General features: G+C 37.7%; 1 pseudogene; it reads right to left on the bottom strand.

The window, feature by feature from the left end:
• LOC102477905 (60S ribosomal protein L5-like) overlaps positions 1–14826 on the bottom strand; it is a 57296-nt pseudogene extending 42470 nt beyond the window's left edge.
• Positions 14827–19328: the final 4502 nt, after the last annotated feature.

Raw genomic sequence — 19328 nt, 5'->3', positions numbered from 1 at the left:
ATTGTTCTTTGAATATTCTGTGCCCGTTTCTTCCTTATATCTTTTGTATTTGCTATTTTCTTGTCTGAAATGTTCTTTTTTTGTATCTATTTAAATGTATCATTCCCTCACTGTCTTCAGGTCTTACTCCCCCTCCCCCCCGGAGGATGACCATATTGCAATCCCTTCTCCATTCTCCTCTCGATTTTGGGTATGCGGTCAAATGTACCTAGCCTATTTTTCAAGCTGCTGAATCTAGGACTCAAACCACACATAGTAAGCCATGTATGTGGGATCCAGCTGCCTTAACCTCCATGTCATCTGATGCCTATGTTAGGAATAGGTTTTCAATCTTACCAATATTTTCTGTATTTATTGAGAAGGTTATCTCATCTGTTTAATTTTTTCTTAGTGATGTAATTAATTATGTTAATAGAATTTCAAATTTTATATAATCCTTGCCTTTTGGGGATTTAAAAAACACTATTATGCAAATAAAATCAGTAAGATATTATCTCATGCCTGTTAGGAAGACTATTATCAAAAAGACAGATGATAATAAGTGTTAGCAAGAATGTAGAGCAAAGGGAACCTTCATCTACCCAGTGCCGGTGAGAATGTAAATTAGTGCAGCCATTATGGAAAGCATTGTGGAAGTGCCCACAAAATTAAAACAATACATTTGATCCAGCAGTCTGACCACTGGCTTTATAGACAAAGGAAATGAAATCAGTATGTTGATTATTCAACCTAAACATGGAAGGAAATCCTGGACTGGCCTTATAGTCTAGTGGTTAAGGCAGCCAGATCCCACATGAACAACTGTAGTTCTAATCCTGGCCCTGGAGGCTTGAGAAACACACCAGACACATGTACTTGCATGCTCCAAATCCCAACAGATGGAGAAATTGAAAAGGGATGTGGCATAACAACACCCCAATAGGGGATGCTTTCTTCCTCTTTCTGTTTCTCTGTCTCTGGTGAGTACACTGTGGCAATACATTTAAAAAATTAATACAGTAGAAAGAAATCCTATCCTCTGAGACAAAATGGATGAATTTGGACATCATGATATGAGATAAGCCAGTCTTAGAAAGACAAATGCTACACGGCCAGCCTTGGTGGTTCAGTTTAACATGATGTTCCATGATGCTGAAGCCACATGTGAAGATTCTGTGGTTCATATCCACGTTCTCCCTACACATGCATGTCCTGAGGCTGAGGCCAAGGGTATATCACAGAGTGGACACTGTCTCCCTCTCATAGAGGAAACAAACTTTTTTTTTTAAACAAAAGGACAAATTCTGCATGATTTAGGTTATATGAGATATCTAAAGTAGTTAAAACCATAGAAGCACACTATGGAATGCTGATTGCCAGGAACTAGAAGGAAGGGGAAATAGAGGGTTGTTAGTCAATAGGTAGAGTTTTGGTTCTGCACGGTAAGTGCTAAGCTCTGCTGTTTGATACTGCACTGATACTTAACAGTACTGAATTGTGCAGTCAAAATTTGTGTTGAGAGGATAGATCTCATGTTAGGTGTTCTTACTGCAATGAAAAGTTATTAAATATGCTATATATATTGCTAGACTTGTTTTGTTATTGTCTTCCCTGTTTTTTTTTTGTTTTGCATATGTAAGTATACACCAGTACGTAGAGTCCTGTATTATTTCAGTATGAACTTTCTCAAATCTGGATATCAGAGTCACATTTGCTTTAGAAGCAGTTTTATGAGCTTGCCTTCTTTGCCTATGTGTGTGAATGTTTTGTGTAGCATGGAAATAATAATTTTTAAATACAAAGTAGAGTTTCTTAACCTTGACACTGCTGGCATTTGTGGCTGGATAGCTCTTTGTGGTGGGGGACTGTCCTGTATACTACAGCGTGTTTTGCAGCATCCTTGTTCTGTACTCACCGCATGTCAGTACACCCTTCCCTATCCCATCTGTGACAGCCAAAGATGTCTCTAGATACTGCCACAGATGTTCCCTAGAGTGCAGAGTCTATCACTCCTCCACATATACAGACACTGGTTAAGAACCACTTTTATAAAGAAATTTTATCACTAATTGCTGGGGAACTGAAGGTTTTTTAAGAAGATTTTCTTCAATTGCATTTCCTTATCCTTTCATAATTATTAGTCTTCCTAGGTTTTCTAAGTTTTCTACTTCTGGTTTCAATTCAGGTAATTTTTATATGCTCATCAAACCCTTTATTTCCTCAAAATTATTCATAGATTTTCCTCTGTATCTGCTATCAGCAATTGGAAATAATAATTTTTAAATACAAAGTAGAGTTTCTTAACCTTGACACTGCTGGCATTTGTGGCTGGATAGCTCTTTGTGGTGGGGGACTGTCCTGTATACTACAGCGTGTTTTGCAGCATCCTTGTTCTGTACTCACCGCATGTCAGTACACCCTTCCCTATCCCATCTGTGACAGCCAAAGATGTCTCTAGATACTGCCACAGATGTTCCCTAGAGTGCAGAGTCTATCACTCCTCCACATATACAGACACTGGTTAAGAACCACTTTTATAAAGAAATTTTATCACTAATTGCTGGGGAACTGAAGGTTTTTTAAGAAGATTTTCTTCAATTGCATTTCCTAATCCTTTCATAATTATTAGTCTTCCTAGGTTTTCTAAGTTTTCTACTTCTGGTTTCAATTCAGGTAATTTTTATATGCTCATCAAACCCTTTATTTCCTCAAAATTATTCATAGATTTTCCTCTGTATCTGCTATCAGCAATACTATTTTTCCTTTTTTTTTCTTGTATTTGAATGTTCTCTTTTGTTTACAGTTGCCCGAGGTTTGTCTATTTCATTGTTTTGCTGTTTCCGTTTTCTCTTAAATTTCCTAAAGTCATTTCCTGATACCTTGTCAGATGCTAGGTACTGTACCATATAAATCAAACAAGATCCCTGCCACAAAGCCTGTGTGATAAATGTTAGGATAACAACAAAGACTGGGCACTGTCCAAAGACAGAAGAACAACTAGTATTAACTCGAGAGTTGGGGAAGGTTTACCAGAAGCTGGAGTTGAATGTTGAAGGATTTGAATCAAAATGATTTCAGATATGACTATCTGAAACTGATGATTAATGTTCTAGAAATTCTAAAGAACAGTAGACTGTGGGAGGTTCTTGAAGAAAGGTTAAGTTATGGACAGATTTATGAGTAATGGATGTAATTTCAGATGGGAAGAACTGCACAAATAAAGCTTGAAAATTAAAATGAAAACAATTAAACTCTCTTCTGTAGCTGAAGAAAAAATTCTTTTGAATATCTCTAGAATGAGTGGCAGGAATGTGTGTGTGCTGTATGAAAATCAGGACACTGAAGTCGTTAGAGGGCAAGAACATCAAAGTCCACTTTCAATCATACTTGTTCATTATATATCTGCATGTATCGTGCACTTTCTGACTCTCCTTTTTCCTTTATGATGTGTCCTTTTTTGAAGTCCTACACTCATTTACATAACTGGAAGGATTTTGCAGGTGCCTGAAGAACCCTGCTCTTATTGTGAAAAGAAGTGTTCCACACCCTTTAGCATAAGTGTTATGGTCATTGTACGTACGTTTTCCAAATTACTTTTATGAAGAATGGCATGTCTCCCTTTGGGCCCATCTAATTCCTGGCATGATTCATAGTCCTGCTAGGCAGTGGGAGGACTGAGTCAAGGTCAAGACCATTGAAGAAGAAAAGGTTGAAGTGATAATGTGAAATGAATCTGAGCTGAAGATTTGGCTTCTGTTGCCTCTGTGAATTAGCATTACCTGGCTTGTGATCTGGAAATGCATACATTGCTTTTCAAGTCACCTTTTGTATTGTTGCTTCCAAAATTGTAAAATTACTTGTTTGATTTTTTTTCTTGTATTCCTATCCATAAGCAGAATAGCTAAGTGATGTTACATCTTGCCAAATAGCAAGTGGATCAACCTTGCTGGAGAGTCTCAGGTGGTCTCAAAGAGGTAGACCAGAGACAATAGATCACATCAAATTAATTTTTTACTTCAGATCCTGTGATGCACACAGAAGTCATCAAAGACCCGTGCCAAAAGCTAGCAGCACTTGGTGTATCATTTGACAATTTTAGGATGTGGCCTGTAAGTGGCTATTTATTGTGGCTGTGGGTGTGTCCCCACTGGCTAGCAGTTCCTCTGTGTATGCAGGCATACTCATGTTTCCTTTTGAACATCCTTTCCCTCTGCCATGCTTTTCTTTCCATGAGTATGCCACATACTGCAAGACATCACTCTAGTTACTTATACTGGGTTGTCTGTGATTCTCTTTTCTTCCAGGGAGAGTTTGCCATCACTCCTTTGTGCCTTCACTGTAGCACATATACCCCTGTCTCATTGAACTTATTATTATGTTTTAACTTATGTTTGTTTACTCACTTGTCTCCCCCTGTAATGAACACACTCTTAGGGAACTGTGGAGTTAACCCTTGAAGCTGAATGCCTAGTGCAGTTCTTGTGGGAAATGAATCGAATGCTGCTCTCTCTGCCCATATATTTGCCTTCTACATAACTGGCACATATTGTTTAGTCTTCAGCACTAATGAAAGCCTTTCCTTTGGATTGGGGCAAATCTCCATCTGTGGCCTCTCCCCCCCCACACACACACACAGTATTCAATTCTTTATCTATAATAAAATTATAGAACTGGGGCAAGCAGGTGATATAGTGGTTGGGGCGATGGACTCCCACATGGCCAATCAGGGTTCGAGTCCTACACCTGGTGGCTTATGTCTCACTTTCTCTCTCTGTCTCTGTCTCTCTCTGGTGAGTGCATGTATCCTGGATTAAATTAAGTAAAAATGACAATGATAAATAAAAATTAAGTGAATAGCTCCTTAAAAAATTTCTTGTACTATATTATCATTTTATTTTCCTGTTTCTTGTGATTTTTAAAAAATTTTTTTTGAGAGTAGACTGTCTTGGATTCATCTCTGTATTCCTCACAGCCTAGTGTTTGTTTACTTGGTTCATGATATATACTAAATAAATGGTAGATGGTTGGCTAGAGAGTGGGTGAATGACTATTGTAAGTGACATGAGGAAACAGTGATTTAGAATCACAATATCTGGATTAAATTCCCATCTCTGTCTATTAGTAACTATTTGGTTTTGGACAAGTCACTTTACTGTTTGAAGGCTCAGCTTCTTCAGTTATGCTGTAGAAATGAAAACCCTTACTTGGCCTACCTAAGAGATTTGGTGCGTAGAAAAAAATCTAAACAAAATCATGACTGTAAGACAGAAAAAGAAAAAAAAGAGAAAAAAAGAACACCTTTCTTATAAAGTCATGGGTGATTAACAAAAATAAATAAAAGAATGACCTATCTTTATGTTTCCCATGTAAAGCCAGAATGGTCTTTTCTATAATATTTAAAGATTCTTTTGATGGTGGGACACAACACATTGACGGTGGTGTAGATGAAAGGCAGAGCTGTTTGTTATGTATTACTCCAAATGACAGAAGACTGCCAGGCTGGGTCACAAAGGACGTTGCACCCAAGGACAGGATAACAGCAAGCTGAAGCTGTAGGGGACAGGTGACTTATGGCAAGCAGGTGGGGTTAGCTGAGTTTTGCAGATTCTCTTTGAGTAATTTGAGTAATTTCTCATACTCCAGGATGTAAGGGCTGTACCCACTTGTCTGGTACCTGGCCCTGGGTCAACTAGGGTGGGTAAATAGTGCTCCAGAGTGTGGGAGTCTGATAAAGCTTGAGGTGTGGACTTTAGTTACTCACAAAGGGAAACTGGGGCTGAATGGTGGCTTAGGGGTCAATCACAATGTTCTGCAAGCCTGATCGACATAGGAAAGTCCCGTTATACATGTCCAAAGACCTCCTTGTATGTGCTGGGCACATGCATGCCTGCGATCCAGGGGTGCCTCAAGACGGGTGTGAATAGTGGAATCAAGACCCTTTTGGGAGTTCTCTCTCTCAGAAGAGACACATATACTACCTGAAAACAAAATGGAAGGAAAACTGATCAGTCTCCTGTCATGGCCTCAAAACTGGGTCAAGATATTAGCAGGATTTAAAACAATAACAGCAACAACAACAAAAACCCTGTATTAAAACCTCAAGATCTCTAATGCACATATTTTATCTATAATATGTATGTGAAAAATATTTTTCCCAAAGAAACTCTTAATTTCTATCTAAATCAGTGAATAATATATAGAGAAGAAGAGAATGGGGCCCAATTCTCAACAAGCTTCAGCAACATTCTCAGCTGTGTTTCACTCAAGATTCCTGATAAAAGTACAGTCTTATGGACATATTCCAGACTTTGGATTTTCACTCTCTGCCTTCAAAATTTGGTTCTGTCTTTCATTACCTTTTTGATAATATACTATATAATATATAAGGCTGTTGATAAATTTAAAAGTAATACATATAAAGTACCTTTTAAAGAGATGATAGCTATCTTTAATTCCTAATGAATAAATGAATCCATGCAATAATTAATCATACCTGCTGAAAATTACAAAAGAGAAATAATCAAAGACAATAATAACCCTGAATGGAAATACATTAACAAACTATATAATTATTTGGATATTTTAGGAAAAGCAATAAAATAGCAAATACAAAAGATAGAGGGATGTATTAAAAGTAACAAGTAGGGGCCAGCAGATGGTGTGGTGGTTAAGGTGCTAGACTTTGACATGGCCAACCATAGTTTGAGTACTGGACCTTGTGACTTGCTTTCTCACTTTCCATCTCTCTCTCTCTCTCTCTCTCTCTCTCTCTCTCTGTTTATGGTGAGCATTTATACCCTATAGCAAATTTTTAAAATAATAATAAATAAAATAATAAATAATTTTTTTGGAGAGATTTTTGCTATAGGGCTCATGTGCTCTCCAGAAAGACAGAGAGAGATAGAAAGACAGAAAGCGAGAAATTATCCCCCAGGGAGGATGACCACACCATAATCCCTTCTCCTCCATTCTCCTCTTGGGATCTTGGGCACGCACGCACACGTGCCTGGTGTGAGTTTAAGCCACTGGGTCCAAGACTCGAACTGCGGTTGACTACATGGGAGTCCAGCAACATAGCCATTATGCCAACTGCTGGTCCCAATAATATTTTTAAAGTAACAAAGGGATGAAATCAGCAAAAGTCACATTGAAGGAATTTCTCCAGAGAAAAATACACTAGTTTCCTATGGTTGCTGAAACAAATTACCAGAAACTTGGTGGGTTTCAACAATAGAAATTATTTTCTCATGGTTCTGAGCAACAGAAATCTAAAATCAATGTCACCGAGTGAGATTAATTCATCACCAAGGTCACACTTTGTCTTTCAGCTACTGGTGGCAGCTGGCATTGCTTAGCTGGGACTGCTTCAGCCAACATGCTTCCCTTTTGACCTTGCCTCTTCCTCTCCTCAGTGTGTCCAAACTCACTTTGCCTCTGATTTAAAATGACACTTGGATAATCTCCCTCTGCCAAGATCCTCAACTTAATCACACCTGCAAAAACACTTTTTTCTTTCTTTTTGCCATATAAGGTAACTTTATAGGTTTCAGTGGATTAGGATTTAGATATTTTGGGAAGTGAAGATTTATCAGCCTACCACAGAAAGCAATCTACTTCTAGGGTCAGCAGGTGGCATGGTGGTTAAGGTGCTGGACACTACCACATGGTCAACCATAGTTTGAGTCCCAGACCTGGTGGTTTGCTTTCTCACTTGCTCTTTCTCTGTATGTGGTCAAATTAAAATAAATAAATGAACAAATTTTAAAAATAAATAAATAATTCTTACAAAAAAGGAAAGCAATCCACTTCATTTAAGAACATTTTCAAAACAAAGAGAGAGAAAGAGAAAGACAAGAAAACTAGAATAAAAGCAATTCAAAGGACCTAGAGATCCAATTGAAAGTCCCACTGAGTGCATGTGCATGCGTGTCCAAGATCCCAAGAGGATCGTGGAGTCTTGAGAAGGGATTGCAGCATGGTGACCATCCCTCCTGGGTGTGACTTCTCACTTTCCCTCTCTCTGTCTTTCTCTTTCTCACTCCAGCAAGTCTATACGCCCTATGGCAAAACCAAAAAAAAAAAAAAAAAAAAAAAAAAAAAAAAAAAAAAAAAAAAAAGCTATGTTTCAGGGAGAAAAAGAAAGAAACAAAATATTTAAGGGAAACAAATATGTATGGAATATGTATGGTAATATCTTTGACTGGACCAATATACAGTGTGTTCATGATGGGGGGAAAAGTTATATTAAGCAATCTCAATATGCGGAACTTGTTTCAATCCTGATTCAAGCAAATACATTGTAAAAATGGAAGACAGTGGGGAATTTGAATACCAAGTGGTATTTCAAAATGACAAGGAATTTTTTTTTCTGTGATTAAATAGTGCTGTGTTATTTTTGCTATTGCCAGGGAGCATGCATATTCACCAGAGAAAGACTGAGAGACAGTCAGAGGGAGAAAGCTCTCCTCAATGGGGCATGGCCACACCGCAATCCCTTCTCCTCCATTTCTCTATCTTGTCTGGACCTTAAGCATGCACACACATCTACTTTCTGTGTTTCTTTGTGTTTTTTTTCTTTCCTTTTTAAATTAGTTTTTTTTACATATTTTTTGATTTATTTACATTTGATCACATTTTTACTATATACATTTCTTTTTCCAACACAAATACCTTGCATGTCAGTCAAGACAAAGATATTGCTATATACATTATCATCAGCAAATAGTCTCTCAATTTTTGTCAGTTAAGCATACTTTTACAAGTTTTTTCCTTCCCCTCTCCCCTCCCTCCTTTCCATACTAAGACCAGCTATGTCACCGGACTCCCATGTAGTTGACCATGGTTTGAGTCTCAGACCCAGTGGCTTAAACTCATGCCAGGCGTGTGTGCGTGCGTGCGCAAGATCCCAAGAGGAGAATGGAGGAGAAGAGGTTGAGGCATGGTCACCCCCCCAACGGGGGTAATTTCTCGCTTTCTGTCTCTCTGTCTGTCTCTGTCTTTCTGGTGAGCGCGCAAGCCCTGTAGGATTTCAATTTCTGATGCAAGGCAACAGATACTATTGTACTGTTGAACTTATGCAAATAAACATTCTGTCACAAAATAAGAATGCTCACAAATATTTTCCAATTGCAAAGGGATCAGGAAGGGAGAAAATATTATTTTTCAAATTATTATGTTAAAATTTTTTAACAAATTACTGAACCTATCAACAAAGAAAAGAAAAATCCTTAAATCTAGAAGACGAAGCATAGAAGAAAATTAATAATGTTTTAGAAAAAAGTCATAGAATTCAATTTCACCAGTTCAGTCTCATGTAATCTCTCTTTTGTTGAATTTGCAGTGTTACTGTGGTCTGACCTTTACATTAACATTCAACATTATTATTGATATTTCAGAAGATGTCCTTACTATTGGGACCAGCAGTTAGCATAATGACTATGTCGTTGAGCTCCCATGTAGTCAACTGTGGTTCAAGTCCTGGACCTGGTGGCTTAAACTCACGCCAGGAGCATGTGCATGCGTGCCCAAGATCCTGAGAGGAGAATAGAGAAAGGATTGTGATGTGCCCATCCCCCCTGGGGGGTGATTTCTCACTTTCTGTCTCTCTGTCTCTCTGTCTTTCTGGTGAGCACATGCGCCTTATAGCAAAAAAACAAACAAACAAACCAAAATCTCTCCAAAATAAAAAGAGAACTTGTCCCTACTATTCAGTTGGCCTTTTTCTTAGTCATTTTTTTTCTCTCATTTTTGTCTGTCTGTCTTTAGTTTTCCTAATATAATATTCCCTTCAGAAATTCTCAAAGAGCTGGTCTGGTGTTGGTAAATTCTTTCAGGTTATGTTTATCTGAGAATGTTTCTATCTTTTCTTCCCACATGAAGGATAATATTGCCAGATACAGTATTTCTGGTTGAAATTGTTTTTCTCTTAACACTTTGAATATGTTTTCCCATTCTTTCCTTGCTAGCATTGTTTCTGATGTTAGCCTGATGGGATATCCTTTGAAAGTAATTTGACGTTTTCTCTTGCCAATTTTAGTATTTTGTCTCTGTCTGTGGTTTTGGTCAATCTGACTATGATGTGCTTTGGAGAAGATCTTCTTGGGTTGATTCTCTTTGAGGTCCTTTGTATTTCTTGGGTCTGGATATTTGAGTGCCTCTCTAAGTTTGGAAAGTTTTCTCCTAGGATTTCATTGAATAGATTATCAATGCCCTGATTAGTTTCTTCACTTTCTGGGATATCAAATCCAGATTTGGGTTTCTAATGGTATCTAGTATTACTTGTATATTATTATCAATCTTTTGAGTTATTTTCTCAGTCTTTTGGGGGAATTTTTCTAGGTCAGAGGTTTTGTCTTCTGCATCTGAGATTCAATCTTTTGCATGACCTCATCTGCTTTTAATGTTTTCAAAAGAGGTTCTGGTTTCCTGTATTACAGCTTTCATCTCTAACAGTTCCATTTGATTCTTGTTTCGGGTGTATATTTCCTCTTTCTGATCATGGAAGAACTTCCTCAGCTCCCAGAACTCATTGTTTCTTTTCTCCTTCATTTTCTGAAGTTCATTGTCTTTCTTCTCTTGCATCTCTGTTAGCTTTGCCACTATGAATATCCTAAATTCTTTATCTGGCATTTCCACAAGTTCCTTTTTAATGTCTATGGATGATGAAGGGCTGTTTTTTCCTCTTGGAGGATAGATATTTTCTTGATTTCCCATATTTCTTGTGCCTCTGCAGTGGTTTCTGATCATCTGATGGATTATACGTTACTTTTTACCTTTTTGACGTTAATTCTATGTGTTAATGGTGTGCAGAAGGAGATGACCTGCAATATTTCTGCAGTCCTCACCAAGCAACCTACACTCTCATCAATGGAACTGGATTTTACAAAGGCCTCACAGTTTCAACGGAATAGGTGCATCTAGGCTGAGCTGAGGGGTTTCAACGAAGAATTCAGAGATGTGTGGGAGGAGATTAGCCATGCTCTCTCTGCAGCTCTGCATTTCTCCCAGCTGCTCATTTCACAGACTTTTCTCTGATTTTTAGTCATTTGGTGATATATTCACATTTGGCTAATTTGTTAGAGATTTCTACTACCATAAGCTTATATGTTTCACTTTACCGTAAGGTACTTCTATGCCTATTTCTCCTCTACTATTGTGTTTTGCAAGGTGTTGTCCACAGAAGGAATTTCAATTTAGATTTATAAAGATGAATTTATACCTTTCTGTAGCAGTTCAGTTGGAGTTGAGGTTCACTATGACCGGAAAAGTATTCAGATGATTCACCACTGTGCAATTAAGCCTGCCTAGACACTCAATGTGTGGAAAGTGAGAAGCAAGGTGTGAAAGTGAGGTAAAAGAAGGAAGCAAAAGGAAAAAGACAAAAACAAAATACAAAAAATAAAATAAAAGACAAAACAATAAAAAGGGAAAAACATGTTTTTAAGAAAAAGACAAAAATATGAGAACCGTGCAGTGCAATAGCACATCACACTGAAGGGAAAGGGCTAGGTCCAACTCAGATGCACATAGATTCTGAAATTAGCAAGAGAATGCAAAGGTAAGAGACAAGAGACAGTACCTATAGATTTAAAAAAATACATATATATATATAGAAAAATTTCAAGAAAAAGGGAGAATGGTTTGTCAAAGGGAGAGAGAGAGAGACACAGACACAAAGAATACCACCCTATTTGGCTTTTCACTGGGTGATGGGCCAAAAGGAGAGGTTTAGCGCAGAGGCTTTCCAGTTAACAGGGCAGGGCTCGGTCCACCTCAGATGCACATGGATTCTGACTTTTACTTTTCTTTGTTTCTTAAGCCACTAGAGTTGGGACTCAAATCATGTTCCACTCTGTGGGAGCAGGGAACCCCAGTTACAAGGCTGTGCAGCTGGCCAAACTGGTATTTTTTAATGAAATGATTATTACCTTCTGGAAATATATGGTGGGATAGTTAGTTACAAATAAAGCAATATATTTACATGAGATACAAACATCTTCATAGTGTGTATACTACCATAGGTAATTCATACACTTCTTCCTCCATACTCCTTGTCAGTGATTTATCTTCCAAGACCTAAAGGAACACAACAAATCATACTTTAAAAATATACTTATTAATATTTTGGGTCATTTTATCTTTCCACATGAAGTGGATAAACAGGTACTTTGCATTTAGCTCTAACCATTGAGAGGATTTCTCTTCTCTACTATTGATTGACAGGCCACTTCTGTGGGTCTGAAATGCAGCCACAATAAATTTGAGGGTTGTATCCTTATCTTCAATTATCTGGTCATAAGAAACCCTCTCTGTAGTCACAGACCTGAGTTGAGAGAATAATGCTAGTGCAAGAATTGTGAGTGCCACAGGGGTTTGGGCCACGTGCCCATACAGATTACCGTAGCAGTGGACAAATTCTGTTTACCTCAGGCTATGATTATCTGATCTAACAAAGATATTTTATCCTGCACAGAAGCCATAATTGAGGGGTTAGTTTTTAGGAGAGAGATTTTTGCTACAGGGTGTATGCACTGACCAGAGAGACAGAAAGGCAGAAAGCAAGAAATCACCCCCAGGAGGGATGGTCATGCCACAGTCTCTTCTCCTCCATTTTCCTCTCAGAAGTTTTGACACACACACATACCCAGTGTGAGTTTTAAGCGACCAGGACTGGTACTTGAACCATGGTCAACAACATGGGAGTCCAGTAATGTAGTCATTACACCATCTGCCGGTCCTACATAATTGAGGGTATTGCTTGGTTGAGTTTGTGGTGGTTAATTTTCATTTACCTAGATCCATGTAATTTTTCTGTAGCGTTCAGAAATAGATTGACATAAAATCATGACTCATTGCTTCTTTTACCTGAGGACTTTCCATATGATATTAATTTCTGTCATTTCTTATGGGATGCAATATTGTTTTGGATTTACTATGTTGGCTGACCCGGGAAGAGTGTTGTGTTGGGTGTTTCAGAGGCTGCCACTTGATTTTCTCTAGAGGGTTTCCAAAACCTCCTGTTTGTACATGCCAATCATCAGGAACTAGAAAAATTGCCACCATGTAGGATCTGTGGATCTAGTGGTGTGTATTTGCGCCGCAACTCCATTTATTATTTAGTCCCTATAACCTCCCTCTCTGAAGAAGGGCCACAATAATGTTTTAGGTCTCTGAGTATCAATGATAACTCGGACTCCATGTCTCAGAGTATCTGTTATTACCCTTTCTGCAAAGGGCAGTTAGCAAAGTGAATGGTTGCAGGTTGTTTTGGGGGAATACCGTGAGAATTATCACCTTTTCCCCTACTCTGGTGTTGGCAGAGCCTTTCCTTATAGGAACCTGGCCTATTTTTATCAGTGGGTTTAGGGTTTCAGAATTGGCTATGATCCAGAAATTGGTTAGGAGAGTATGATTTTTATTTGGGCCAGCTGCCCTCAGCCTCTTCATAATCTATTCTTGATTTATTTTGATGGTATAAATTGAGCAATACCTTCATTGATGGTGCGTTTATCTTGTCCCAAAAGACACTGCATTCTATTGGTCATCTTTAGAACTTTCTGTGGTTTAGGTACTTCTGGCCACTTGATATACTCTCATCTTGATATTTTTTATGATAATTGTGCTTACCTGATTTTTACCATTTAATTGCTGCCATCTGGCCTCTTTTTGGTATTCCTATTAGCCCTTTTACTGTAAGGGAACAGAAATCTGTATCATCTTCTAGTATCAACGCTGGCCAAAAGAGTACAACCAACACAGTATATATACCTTAATATAACCCTCAATGTGTCATATGCCTTATATTATCTCTTCCCTTGAATGTTAGCTTAATCCATATTTGCTTGTAAACAATAGAATGTGGCAGAGGTTATAGAGTATTATTCCCTTGATGGGTTGCATTATATAAGACTCTATCTTAGTAGACTGGAGTAAGAGTTTCTCTTGCTTGTCTTGAAGAAGCAAAGAACCATGTTGTGGATGTCTATGGCGAGAGACACATGATAGGGAATTGACATAAGGACAGCATCCAGTTGATAATAAGAAGCCTGGGATCTCAAGTCTATGAAGGAATAGATTCTGATAAAACCATATAAGCATGGAAGAAAACTCTGAGTCCCAGAGAGGAATGCAGGCTGGCTGTCCCCTTGATTGTAGTCTTGTAAGAGATCCTGAAGCAGAGGACCCAGTTAAGCTATACCTTGACTCCTGACCCATGAAAACTGTAATATGATAAATATAGGTTGTTTTATGCACCAGGTTTGTGGTAATTTGGTACACAGCAATATAAATTAATGCAACCACCTACGGAGTTTCTTGAAATTGCTAGTTCCTTTCTTACCAGGGCATTCCACATTGCTTTGGTAAAGGGATTATCCTTTGGATCTTTCTGCAGAATATGATGAGTTGTTGAGTTTTCTAAACTTATATAGTAAATCCACTCAAGTATGCCTACATCTTTGAAGTTTTTTTTTTTTTTCTGCTGCTTCCTCTATCATTTTCCATGACAGTTATTTTCTGCTGAGAGTGGGCACTTTTTGCAAGTTTCCAAGAGCCATCCTATAGTGTGTTATCACTCTACATGGTCTTTGCAAGATTGTTTAATCCTTAGTCATGAGAGATTGCTCCCATAGTGACAAAACTCCCCCTTTTCAACCATATTCTCTTGATTTAGCATCTCCAGGGTCCAGTCCTATATATATATCCTCCTGCTGGGTTCTCCAGTTCATACAGTCCTATATATATATCCTCCTGCTGGGTTCTCCAGTTCATATACTGTATACTCACTTTCCTTCCTCCTGCCAACTCAGTACTTTCGCCCGCCAGGTTGTGTTGTGACTTCACATTCATTATTTGTCTGTTGGCCAGGAGCAAAGTGGAAATTGATTATGAAGGGATCTAGATTTGTCTTCCCAGGCCAAAACTAGTACATTGTCTTCAAGCAAGGGGAAAATGTTACTTTAACAGAGATTAGTGGGCCACTTTTGTAGCCCCACTGAGGTCAAGGAGAATCTAGAGAATTAAGAATTTCAAGTATATTAACACAGATGTCTCCATTCCAATATTCAGAGTTTGTTTTTTCTCTATGATTGTCCTGTCTTTAACATATCCAAGGTTGACAATTCAAGCTTCTCAAACTCCTTTACTCATAATTAAGTCCTGATCCAGATCCTCAACTTTTTCTACTCTCCAGCTGCAGGAGATGAGTCTCCTTACATGTTGCTGAAGAAGTCTTTTGATTTTTATATTTTGCCTTGTATTGGTGATTTGTCACCTTCAACCTTTTATTGTTCCCCCCTCCCCAGGGCATCAATAATATCCACACAAGCCGTTCAGTTCCATGTTCCATCTAATTACTACATATCTTAAACCTTACAGAGCTCTGAGATATAACATATACTATTTCATCCCTGTTTATCCCATATCCCATTCCAAACTATTTTTAGAAGTTTTTGGTTTAGGGCATGTGAGTTCACTGCCGAAAGAGGGACAGAAACAGTGAGAGGCAAAGCAAGAAACCACCCCTCAGGAGAGATAGACGGGCCATAATCCCTTCTCTTCCATTCTCCTCCCAGCATCTTGGGCATGCATGTGCACATGCCCAATGTGATTTTCAAGCCACCAGGTCCGAGACTCGAACTGAGATCAGCTATTTGGGTGTCCAGCAATGTAACTGCTATGCTATCTTCTAGCTCTGTCCTTTTCCAATTTAACACCAGTGAATGTTTCAACAATTACACTGTTAGATCTGCCAGTGGCTCTTAGTACTTAGTAATGAGGTCCTTCTATTCATGTGAACAGTGAGTGACCCAGCTCCTAAATTCCATATTTGAGGCTAATTCTCGGAAATTTCCCAGCATCAATTATCTTCTGTCAGATTTTCCAGGAAAAGAAATAGTTGCAGACTGCAAGTTTGTTGGTGATCTCAGGAGCAGTACTTTTAAGATTATGAGAAAAGGCAGGGTAAGCAGAAGGAGAATATAAACTCTGATATGGTTTCCATCAGGTTTCAGGCTGTTCAGCAAGGACCTCTGAAGCTGGGATTGTCCTTCATAATTATCCTGAATGGAGTCAAGGAGGTCAGGTCTTTGTTCTCTCATCCTGACCAGTCATTAGATGCAGGCTATTGCCAGGGAAGAGATGAGCAAGGTGTATTCTTTAGGTAAAGGGCAAGTGGCAGTGTGGTACTCAGCTGTGAGCCATTAGTAATCATTACTCTGACAAATGAGGAAGAGTGGCTTGGTCCTGATGGGCATGTCTAGATGGAGAACTGCACCATGCTCTCCAATTTTTAGTACAAAGCTAGTAGTCTATGATTATAGATTGTACTGCAGTTAAGAAGATTTTCTCTTTAAGCCCTTTTTTTAATGATAGTACACTTTAAAAACAGAATGAACCATTTAACAGTATTTTTTCAGTCAATAAATATTTATGGAATGCCTACTATACTGGCACAATGATAGGCACTGTGGTTACAGCCATAAACACTCTGAAATTGAAAGATTAAAACCACCCCCTTCAGTCCTGCCAGATGGAAATTGGGAATTGGAATCATCCATGACTTAGAATTTAGTCATTATAAACACTATTTTGAAAGCTTCAGCTGCATCTTTCTGTAGTTAAGGAAAAGGACATAAAGAAGTGTACGGCTCAGCAATCATGTTATTTTCCATTCTCAATTGACTAGGAAAAAAAATCTGAAAAGGAAGTAGGTATTAAGGCAGTGAAGAGGAATAACTAACACTTCTCTGTATAATATAATGAACTAGCATCAGAATGAGAGATGCAGTCTTGCAGATTATTGAGGCAATTGATAGGTCGAGAATGTACTATCTTTGTGAATTAATGATTGTCTTTTCCTTTTTTTATAGTCAGTTTTATTAAGGCAAAATTTATATAACAATACATTTTGCCAATTTTAAATGCACTATTTGGGGAGCTTTGAAAAATGCATATAGTTACTTAACCAGCATCCAAATCATGACCTAAAACATTTCTAGCACCTCCAAATTTCTTTCTACTACTTTGTAGTCTGTCTGCTTCGCCACTGCTCAGATTTCTGTCACTATGATTTGCCTTTTATGCTTTTACATAAATAAAAATAAGTGGTACATAGTTTTCTGTGTCTGAACTTTTAAATTTTTTTGGTAGAGGTTTTTGTCTTCAGGCATGTCTGCTCACCAGAGAGAGAGAGGAGAGGGACAGTGAGAGGGAAAGTGAGAAATCACCCCTTGATGGGATTGCCATACCACAATCCCTTCTCCTCCATTCTCCTCCCAGGATCTTGGGCTCGCACGCACATGCACCCAGCATGAGTTTCAAGCTACCGGGTCTGGGACTTAAACTATGTTTGGCCATGTGGGAATCCAGAGACATAACTGCTATGCCCTCTACTGGTCCCTGTGTCTGAACTTTTAAAATTCACTAAACCCTTTTTGAGACTCACCAATAAACACTCATACAGAAATATTCATAAAACTTTATTTTTAATGGCCCCCAATTTGAAAAACACTCAAATACCCATTAGCTGGTAAAAGCATAAAGGAACCCTGTTACATTTCTACAATGGAATATAGTACTCAGCAATAAAACAGAGTAAACTACTGATCAACACAAGTGGCTTCCTGTGTATGTGTCTAATAAGTAATGTTTTTCTTTACTCACAAATTGAATGTATAAGATAGAGTAAGAAAATTATTCAATGGCTTAATACAGCTAAGTGTTAAAATGAAGGTTCAGATGCTGAGTAGACAGTGACAAATAGTGACTACCCTTGTTTTCCTGTCTGAGTCTTTTACTGTTTCTTTCCATGTCTTTATGACTTCTCTTTGTAACTCATATACACTATTTTGTGAGATGACTTAATAGGATAAGGGCATAGTCAGCTTGACTGATGTAAAGTCCCATCTGGGAATCTGAATGAGACAATGATCATTGGTGTGGTCTTCGGTAAAACACTTTGGAAAATTGATTTCTCTATAATGAACATCTTAAATGTAGTCACAAACTTTAGCTCAGTTTATTTATTGAGCTCTATACTTTGGAAATAGAATGCAATCCAAGATGGTTATATAGTTATGATCAATGGACTTTTATCCATTTTATTTTATTTTTAAATAGTAGAGTTTATTTATTAGAGCATTTTTAGGCTTATAGATAAGTTGTACAAAAGTAAAAAGATTTCTCATATATCACCTGTACACGGTGCCAATTTCCTCTATTATTAACACCTTACATTTATCTAGTACCTTACTTATAATTGATGAACCAATGCCAATACACCATTACAAGCTATAATGTACAGTTTACATTAGGGTTCACTCCTTTGTTGTATAGTTTTATGAGTTTTGAAAAATTCATAATGTTATCTATCTGCCATTGTGGTGTCATTTAGAACAATTTAATTTTTATAAATATCTCCTGTGATCCACCTATGTATTCTTCCTCCCTGTATTAATTCTCTAGAGAGACAGAACCAATAGGATTGTGCAAATAACAGACCAAATTGAGGCTAAATTTATTTTTTGTTCAATTAAGCTGGTTTATGCCTCTTTTTGGTGAAAGGGGAAATGGAGAGAGTGAAAATGTTTCAGATGAAAATTGCAGTGCACTTATTACTAGATTTTAGCTTTGTCCATATCTGGGTTTTTTTTTTTTTTTTTTTTTTTTTTTTCTTTTTGTGTTTTTTTTTTTTTTTTTTTTTTTTTTTTTTTTTTTAGCTTTTAGTATCTACCTGCTGTTTGAACAGAATCCTAATCTTTTTTCTAGCTTTAGGTCTTAAGCAAGTTTTTCTTAACATTTTTGGATTGTGATTTATTAAAGCTAAAACTGTTTTTCTTGAAATAAAAAAAAAAAAACTATCTAATTACCACAGCAAGCTATATACCCTCAGCTAGGTGCTACTTTACTCACTGAGGTCTATGGCTAAAGTAATACGTGTGTTCACAGATATGTATATATCAGCTGCACTTTCTGTTTAAAGTATTTAGATTAATTAAGATATTTTGTGAATCAATGAAATGTGGGGAAGAAAAAAAGAAACTAAAAATATAACTACCATATGATCCAGCAATTCCACCCCTGAGTATCTACCCAAAGGAGAGGAGAACACTCAGTTGGAAAAGTGCTTGCACATCTATGTTTATTGTGGCATTATTCATAATTCCTAAGACATGGAACCAATCCAAAAGTCCATGAACAGATTAATGGACTGAAAAAGTGTGGCACATATACCCTATGGAATACTATTCAGCCATAAAAAACCAACAAGGCCCTGGCATTTGACAGAAAGTGGACAAATATGGAAGATTTATTGCTGAGTAAAGCAAGTCAGGCTATGAAAGAGAGACATT

The sequence above is a fragment of the Tupaia chinensis genome, unplaced genomic scaffold (genome assembly GCF_000334495.1).
Source record: "Tupaia chinensis unplaced genomic scaffold, TupChi_1.0 Scaffold146769_1, whole genome shotgun sequence".
Classification (NCBI taxonomy): domain Eukaryota; kingdom Metazoa; phylum Chordata; class Mammalia; order Scandentia; family Tupaiidae; genus Tupaia; species Tupaia belangeri.
This window is presented reverse-complemented; position numbering and strand designations above follow the sequence as displayed.